At 35.9% G+C, this 9,800-nt stretch overlaps 1 non-coding gene across 1 annotated transcript; it reads right to left on the minus strand.

The window, feature by feature from the left end:
• Positions 1–6,186: 6,186 nt before the first annotated feature.
• TRNAT-CGU (transfer RNA threonine (anticodon CGU)) lies at positions 6,187–6,259 on the minus strand. Its single transcript has one exon. It is a non-coding gene; the product is annotated as a tRNA-Thr (tRNA).
• Between the last annotated feature and the right edge of the window lie 3,541 nt (positions 6,260–9,800).

Genomic DNA, 9,800 nt, shown 5'->3' on the forward strand with positions numbered 1-9,800 from the left:
CTGAACACACACTCTCGCCATGAAACAATACTAACAATACCATCCCATCGCACCTCCTCATACTCATCCTCTTTCACAATAGCCCTGCCAAGACTCTAGAATTCGTTACCTGCTAGCATCAGGGACTGTCGAAATAAAATTGAATTCAAACGCAAACTTACTAGGCATTTGGTCAGTAATTGAGACTCGTTCAGACATGGTTTCTTTTAAATAGTTCTCTTAATATATCACAAAATATTTCAGTATCCGGTAATTTCATCACTATAGAATTTTGTTATTCTAGGTTCAATTTGTAATTCAGTAAATACAAAAATATTCTTTGTTCTTAACTTTTATGATAAAATGTCTAGCTTTCATTAATCAGGTAATCTTGTCGTACTTTAATTTTAATTGTAATTGTAATTGTAAATTTAATATTAATTGTAATTTTATTGTTCATATTATAGTTGTAATCTCCTGGTAGAGGGGCAGAGAAGGCCTGACGGCCTTATCTCTACCAGGTTAAATAAAAAAATACTAAATACTATCTTTAGCAGGACATAGGCCTACACCGTTCCAGTGAATTTACAATATTCTTTACTGTTGCAGTTATTCTGAGATTTCTCTCTTTAAAATTTCTAAATCTGCTGCTGAAGAGTGTTTTATGAAGTGAAAATACTCTTTCCACGTCACAACACGTCGCCGATAGCCATACGTTATAGAAACGGAAAAGAACACGGACGACTGCCAAATTTATGTAAACATGAAATGCTAAGATTACGATTTTTTTTCCTGGGGAACAAAAATGGCACTTCCCTAATAAATCTGAGGTTTTAAAATGACAATGTCAATGCAAGTATTCAGTTGCTTACAGAAGTATGGATATAAGTCAGGGAATTATTTTCATATCGCAGTAATGTGTGCTAATGATGTGTGTAAAATTATCGTTCAAGTAAATAATGAGAAACGTGAATTTTATTTTACGTCGAAAGTTGGCATAGTGGGATATATAAAATTTTGTAACATGCATTCTAAAACTAAGAAACTTGTCTTTCCTCATGAACATGTAGGGATGAAATTTTACAAATATTACAACTCGAAAACGTTAGGTCATTGAATATTGCATTTTCTTTGACAGTGCGTAAAATTAATAACCGTGTTTAAAGTTATTACTTACTTTTTTACGCACTAGTTTTTAAAGGTTGACTTTAGGCACTGATAACAGTGGGTAGGCCCCTAATAGTAATATGCGTTACAAGAGCTGTATGTTGAAGTTTTCATGTTCGAGGAAAAGTTTGAAAAAGCGAAACGTAGTTGAGCTTTTTTAATTTCCGAGAATTGAAAGAAAACATACCGCTCGTGTATCGTACATTATTTTGTGCGAAGATCGTTTATTACATACCTGAAAGAGGAATTTCTAATTAGTTGCAATGAAATCTCCATCTTGGTTTCTGTTCAATGACGGCAAATTTGCAAAACAAAAATATCTATCTTCAACATTGTTGCTTTAAAATGTTTTCTGTGTTTACTTTACTCCAGCAGGCCGTGATATACATCTGTCTTTTTTTTTCCCCCAGTCTATAAATGCGAACTTAAAACAAACGGTAAGGTTGTCTATAAATGCGAACTTAAAACAAACGGTAAGGTTATGTAATGATTTATTTTTCATTTTAATATTTTAATAATATTATTTATATAACTTATTGCAGTAATAACATCGGAAAGTTTAATTTTGCCGGTCTTGTTGATTTTTTCACGGCTTCCTTAATGTTACTTGCATCACGAATGCAGTAACTTTAGTGGAGTTGTAGAGTTTACTTAATTTTTGCAAATATTTAAAAACAATAATAAGAGTGCAATTTAGGTGAAATTTCAATGGTAAGTTTCCAATTTATAATTATTACTATATTGAACGTCTCTAAAAACAATAATGTTAAAAGCCTAAAGCAGTAAAATCAATATGTCACTTAAGCGGTAAGAAGAGGGAAATTGTTATGTGTGTTAGGTTGGGAATACTGAATGTGGAATTTTACACTTTCTGCGGATTGGTTTTGTGCGGAAACGAAGCAAATACGCACGATCTCGCACAAAATGCAACTTTACGCATTATCGTAGAAAACCCGTTTTTTACTTGTCTTCTTAATAGTACATTCTGTATGAGAGCATTATTATTGTAGAATTGATTGTTATTCATAGCTTATTTCATTCCGTTCATTAAACACATTTAAATCTTACAGCAAATTGTATTTAGTTATCCTAATTCCATTACCTCAATTTCTGTATAGACGTTACACGCAATCATAGATATTCCCTCAAATCCCCTGTTACTTGGTCTTCATTGATCAATCAATGTACTGTACATTAAAGACTATAGAACCTATTTGAAGGATAAAATAGTATAGTGTATGGCTTAAATTGCCAAAGAAAACCACTTTTGTAAAGTGTATTTAAATGGGTTTATGGATTTTATGAAAAACAAAACCCTGCATATTTTCCTTATGCAGACGTGGTATGTAAAGTCTTTTTTTGGGTGTCAGAATTACTCATATTTTATGATATACTAATTCAGCAAATTTGCTCAGCAATTATGTATGTATATTTACGTTTTAGAAATGTTCATTCATGTGTTATAAAATCGGCTAGCCACATGAATAATGTTCAAGTTATCATTTATATTCTGTTATAGTTCCTTAGCGATATAAATAATATTCAAGTTATCATTGATATTCTGTTATCGCTCTTTAGCAATATAAATGATATTCACGTTATCATTGATATTCTGTTACCGTTCCTTAGCGATCCTAAATAGTATTAAGTTATAATTTATAATATGTTATCGTTCTTTAGCGATATAAGTAATGTAAATTTAATATTAGATTTGAAACAATTCAACTGCATAATACTAGTAGGTATTAGTTTTTTCTTATATTATTACATCATACTATCCTGTAACACAAAATGTAAAGGAGTGACGAGGATTTGAATCTGAGATGTTTTGACGTCTAAATTCATTGGCCCAATCTCCCTCCAAGAAGCTCGTCCAGGATGCTTGGGATGCCGTGACTGAGAACAGTCGCTATTTGGAAAGACTAATCCTCATTTCAGTTTGGTTGATAGGCCTTCCCCTCTACTCACACTCTCAACCATCAGTGAAGGGGAAGACGCTACTACCCATCTTACTAACGTTCGACTAATAATTGACTTTCAACATAGCGAAAAAAAAATATTATTAAAAATGTTTACTGATAATCTATATTTCGAAAGTCTATACTAAGCGTTTATATTTCATTTTATTGTTGTTTATATCAACTGGCACATTAAAAAGCTACTGAGAGCAGAAGATAAATGTTTTCTCCACTTCTAGTTGCTACTCCACAGCACATACAATAGGACAATCTGCACTGTGTCACTCCCCCCTGACTTCATAATATAAACTAACATTCCTTACTATAAATATTAGTTGAAAATATTTAAGAACGACACTAAAATATACTCAACTATGTAATTGTCAAACATCTGTGTCACTGTATGTTATATTCACTTATGTACTTTATTTAACATTTTATTTTGTTGTGTGTACAACTTTGGGGGTGCAGGTATAAGAGGTAACAGCTACTGCCCTGTTACTGACGAACTCAGTGGCAAGTAGAAGGGGAAAGAAATGCTTTCGCATCTTCTCAACTTGTATGAAATGTCGTTTAGTCGATTCCATGCCCATTGGTCTGCAAGATGTGATCGAGATGGGAGGGAGATGGACTAAATATTGAATCGTGGCTTTTTTTTTTTTTTAATTTTAATTGTTTGGATTTTCTGAGGCAGACGCCAGTAAGTTTGTTTTTTTTATGCCACGAAAGAGATTTTTGTTGAGAATAAAACCTTTCTTTATTTCCATTTGCAAGTCCACACCTGTGGAGTAACGGTCAGAGCGTCTGGCCGCGAAACCAGGTAGCCCGGGTTCGAATCCCGGTCGGGGCAAGTTACCTGGTTGAGGTTTTTTCCGGGGTTTTCCCTCAACCCAATACGAGCAAATGCTGGGTAACTTTCGCTGCTGGACCCCGGACTCATTTCACCGGCATTATCACCTTCATTTCATTCAGACGCTAAATAATCTAGATGTTGATATCGCGTCGTAAAATAACCCAATAAAATAAAATCCATTTGCAGCCATAATGTCATAGTAAATAATGATAAGGTCATGGCATAATACATCCATGAACCTGATGTTAATTACTAAAACAGTCATAAAAGAGACATGAGCAATTACGTTTTCTCTCTCTCTCTCTCTCTCTCTCTCTCTCTCTCTCTTAAAAAAAGAGAACATAAAAAGGACTAAAAAAACCCATTTCAGTTTGGTTGATAGGCCTTTCTCCTCTACTCACACTCCCTACCATCAGTGAAGGGGAAGATGCTTCTGTCCATTTCACAAACATTCGACTAATTGACTTTCAACACAGTGACAAATTTCATTATTTAACATTTGTACCAGTAATCTTTATTTCGAAAGTCTACACTAAGCGTTTGTATTTAATTTTGATTGCTGTTAAAATCATCTGACACATTGAAAAGCTACTGACAGCAGAATATGTTTTCTTCACCGCTAGTTGCTACTCTACGGCATACAGAATGGGACAGTCTGCACTGTGTCGTTCCCCTCTAAATGCATACTAGAAGCTAACATTCCTTCATTTAATTAATTATTAGTTGAAAATATTGTATGAACGGCACTAAAATATACACAAACATGTAATTGTCAAACATTTGTATTGCTGTATTTTATTATTTACTTAGTACTTTATTTAATATTTTATTTTCTCGTGTTGGGGGTTGCAGGTATAAGAGGTAACAGCTACCATCTCTGTCGCTGACGGACTAGGTGCAAGTAGAAGGGGAAAGAAATGCCTTCGCATCCTCTCAACTTGTATGAAATGTCGTATACTGTATTTTTTTTTTTTCATGGAGTGCAGTTTCATAGAAAAGACTTTGCCGCAGACCTTCTACTGCCCTCTACTAATTGGTTGTCATAAATAAATGTCTTCCTTACTGTGACGGAAATCTTGTCTTCTCCTGTCAGTAACCAATCACAACCCTCGTTCAGAAGAATTGACAGATTCCCGTCAAATCCACGTGGAGGCAGAGTTACCGCGTCTTTTCCGAATTCCAAGAATGCCGTCGAGGGTCACCAAGATTGTGGCAGGATTGTGGCAACTGTGCAATGTTGGGACGAGGGGACAGGATGGAATTGTCAGAGGTGATTATGTAGGAAGTCATAAATCTATAAGTGGTGTTCAAAGGAACCACCGAACTGCACTCCTTGAAATAAAATAAGGTATATAGGTTGTGTTCAAACGCACGTGCTCATGAATACCGGCCCGGAACGCTATCTCTTCGCTACAATAGTAAAGGCCCATTCACAATGAAAATTAAACATAACCGCAACATAAACACACAAGTTTGCGCCCAGGCTACCAAATGGGATCATTCACAATGATTCATATAAGCATTAACATAAACATTACCGTAAGAACACAATCGTGGAGCGCTGAAGTATACGACAGAATATGTGGAAATGGCGTCGTTGTTATGTTTCCATGGTTACCAAGTATGTTTGCTGTTATGTTTATATTCCCATCGTTAATGATAGTATGACTTCTTGATTTTACTGTAACGTTAAGTTAACGCTTAAGTTATATTTAATTTTCATTGTGAATGAGCCTTAACACGCAGAACACTTCAATTATAACTATAGATATCAGGCCACTTGGTCCAACAACATGTAACATCGCCTGTCTTCGAATTGTAGCGAAGATACCCAAAGCCGGTCAAAGGGAACTTAGCTTCCAGAGAGCGGTCACTTTTTCCTTTGACAGCTGTTCAGAACATTGGGATCTGTAAATGACGGGAACCGTGAATTCGTTTAAATATGAGGACAATGGCTAACCGTCAGGACTTTCCGGTGTTTGTTCAAGGATTAGCGGCATTTAGCGATCTACACATGGACGTGTGAATTGCTCTGTTCACTGTACGCCGTTATAGTGTACGTGTGTGTGTTTATAATGCAGGTGTGTGCTGTGTATTCCCGTAACTGTGATGCGAACTTGTAGGGTTGATAGAAGGAACCAAAACAAGTAACTGGTATCTTAAGATTATTATTTTATTGGTTCTACAGACTATATCTGTTATGGTAACAATGTTAGAAGAGAAAATTCGCTCCGGCGCCGGGGATCGAACCCGGACCCTTGGTTCTACGTACCAAGCGCTCTCACCATTGAGCTACGCCGAAGTCCAATCCACCTTACTTACTTACTTACTTACTTACTTACTTACTTACTTACTTACTTACTTACTTACTTACTTACTTACTTACTGGCTTTTAAGGAACCCGGAGGTTCATTGCCGCCCTCACATAAGCCCGCCATTGGTCCCTATCCTGAGCAAGATTAATCCATTCTCTATCATCATATCCCACCTCTCTCAAATCCATTTTAATATTATCTTCCCATCTACGTCTCGGGCTCCCTAAAGGTCTTTTTCCCTCTGGCCTCCCAACTAACACTCTATATGCATTTCTGGATTCGCCCATACGTGCTATATGCCCTGCCCATCTCAAACGTCTGGATTTAATGTTCCTAATTATGTCAGGTGAAGAATACAATGCGTGCAGTTCTGTGTTGTGTAACTTTCTCCATTCTCCTGTAACTTCATCCCTCTTAGCCCCAAATATTTTCCTAAGCACCTTATTCTCAAACACCCTTAACCCATGTTCCTCTCTCAGAGTGAGAGTCCAAGTTTTACAACCATAAAGAACAATCGGTAATATAACTGTTTTATAAATTCAAACTTTCAGATTTTTTGACAGCAGACAAGATGATAAAAGCTTCTCAACCGAATAATAACAGGCATTTCCCATATTTATTCTGTGTTTAATTTCCTCCCGAGTATCATTTATATTTGTTACTGTTGCTTCAAGATATTTGAACTTCTGCACCTCTTCAAAAGATAAATTTCCAATTTTTATATTTCCATTTCGTACAATATTCTGGTCACGAGACATAATCATATACTTTGTCTTTTCGGGATTTACTTCCAAACCTATCTCTTTACTTGCTTCCTGTAAAATTTCCGTGTTTTCCCGAATCTCCAATCCACAGCACCGGATCGATTAATTGTTAACATTAATAATTAAATGGTATCTTAAGTCTATTTCCTCTAGGAGTTATGTCTTGGTATTTGTCATGTAATGAAACAATCCGCCATGCATTCACACATTTCGGGATGCTAATTAGACTTGAAAAAATGAACTGCAATTTATTCTTCGTTCCGTTACTAAGTTATTTACTTTTAAGGTAATATTTTGTAAATACAGTTCAGTCATTTCATGGTCACGCAGTAGAGAAGCATGTTACATTAGATGCAACATGAATGCAGACATAGCGTCACAGTATAGACCAGCCAATTTCAACCGGTGTGATCCGCTGGTGTGCCGCGAGAAAATGAAAATATTAAAGGCTATCGTAGCAAAAATTCGAAAAATGAAAATGAAATGAGTAGTAAAAAAAAAAGTGAGACCACAAGAGTCAACATTCAGTAAACACATTCCCTCCTAAAACCCTCAAAATTCCCCCCAAGGTTGGGAACCACTAGTTTAGATTATATGAGTGTGCCGCGGAATTTTAAATTACACCTTTAGTATAACACATTTTGAAAAAGATTGAAAAACGCTGATATAGACTGTCATATGTTCGCAAACATTCGTTGTTTCAGATGACTAATATTCTTGCTGGAACTTTTTTTTTATTATATATGGGTGTTTCGTAGACATTACCTTTCATGTATTGTAATAATGAGTATTCTAGGTTATAACTCATAACTGGACGTTACCTGATTTAGTCGTAGTTGCAATTTCATACTAGTTCTTTTTAACACCTTATATCATCCTACACAGTAGCGGCTGATGGTCAAAATAATGAGTGTGCTACAATCTCTATATCGGCCTACTGTAGAGGCCTACATTTATGTATTTATCTTAATTTGGAGTCTCGCCTAGTGATGAAATATGAAGTCCATACGACGTTCTTTCGTACTGCAGAAGTTGTCATTTGGTGTTAAACCCCTCCGTCTTGGACATCATACACTTTTCTATTGACAGTATTGCAAGAGCAGTGGGACGATCCTGGGACATAGTGTTCCTTAAAAACGTTTTTATGCGTTTCAAGCAAGAAAAACATATTTCTGGCTCAGCAGTGGTCATTGGTGTTGTAACCAAAATATTTAACAACTTCGATACTTCACAGAATGGATCCTGTAAATTGTTGGATACTATGTATTGTGACATTGAACAGCCATCTATATTTCGGAAGTCAGGTCTTCCGTATAGAAATCCAACTTGTATCTGAAACACTCTTTGTTCAGTATAGTATAGCTGTTGACAGCAACTTTAACTGGTAGATGGCAGCAGCAGTCGGACACTTGAATTACCAAATACATTGTACATAGTTCCGAATTCTTCCACAAACAAGCATTCTTTCGTTACGCTTTACTTTTGCAATCTCCAAGCTATGCTGTGCTGAAGCTGACTACAGCACTTTCCCGCGTAAAAATAGCCAATCAGAGCAGTGGTTTCAGCTTCGCACATGCGCATAACTGTCTACATTTTTCATGTGGAGCTTTGAGTAGCACAACGAACCCCCTGAGGCACCAAAGAAGGCACGAAGACTAAACACTTTATAACGCGTCATGAACATAACCACGGGAAATTGTCAAATGACAGATCAAATACTATGGTGGTATTACAAATACATTATTTGAGCAAAAATTATCATTGTGCTGTAGCACTGTAGCACATAAGGACGGGCCGCCCCTGATCCTGCATATTAATAGAAACACTTGTGTACTTGTCACATGGAAGCGTGATGTATATATTGACCAATAGGCGTTCGTAGCATTGTAATGGAAACCATTATGACTTCTTACTCGTAAGAGAGCATTGCCCGATGCGTGTTCCAAAATCTTGCTTCTTTTCAGCGCCTTATACTCGTACTAACTTTTTTTTTATTTAACACATGCCACATTTACAATCTGTCTACAAGAGACAATAAGTAAATATTATAAAAGAATATGACATGAGTGGAGATGTTATCCCATGACAACACTCCAAAAGAAAAATAACAATGTTTTAAATAGATGTAGCAAAAATGAATGGAAGGTCAAGAGCATTGGTCCTTTTAAGTCTTCTTATTGTTTGACTATTATCCAGCAAATTTAATGCATGATGATTGGGATGCTGATTTAATCGGTGCAGGTATTTTTTACTGAATTTAGAGATTTCTTCTTCCACAGTTGAAATGTTGAGGTCACGATGAATGACATCATTACGGACATACCATGGTGCAGTGACAATGGAACGTAAAGTTTTGGACTGATACCTCTGCAGTATTTCAATGTTTGAGTTGCTAGCAGTTCCCTACAGTTGGATGCCGTATGTCCAGATTGGTTTTAGTATGACTTTATAAACAAGAAATTTATAGTACTAACTATAGACTTAGAAATTTCCATGTGCGCCTATGCAGGGGCTATGTATATATGTATGTATGTATGTATGTATGTATGTATGTATGTACTTTTTTTTTGAGCAGCATGTTCGATTACAAATGAGAAGTAATACTACATGCCTAGGTTTACCTTCAAGTACATTATCTATTTATATTATAATGTTGCTATTCTAGATTACGTATGGATTAGTGTAGTTCATCTACGATGTGTAACTGTCAAGATAATATTGCTACTTCTTAGTCTAACTTATTTTCCTATTCCTAATCTATGAA

This window comes from Periplaneta americana, chromosome 9 (genome assembly GCF_040183065.1).
Source record: "Periplaneta americana isolate PAMFEO1 chromosome 9, P.americana_PAMFEO1_priV1, whole genome shotgun sequence".
Classification (NCBI taxonomy): Eukaryota; Metazoa; Arthropoda; class Insecta; order Blattodea; family Blattidae; genus Periplaneta; species Periplaneta americana.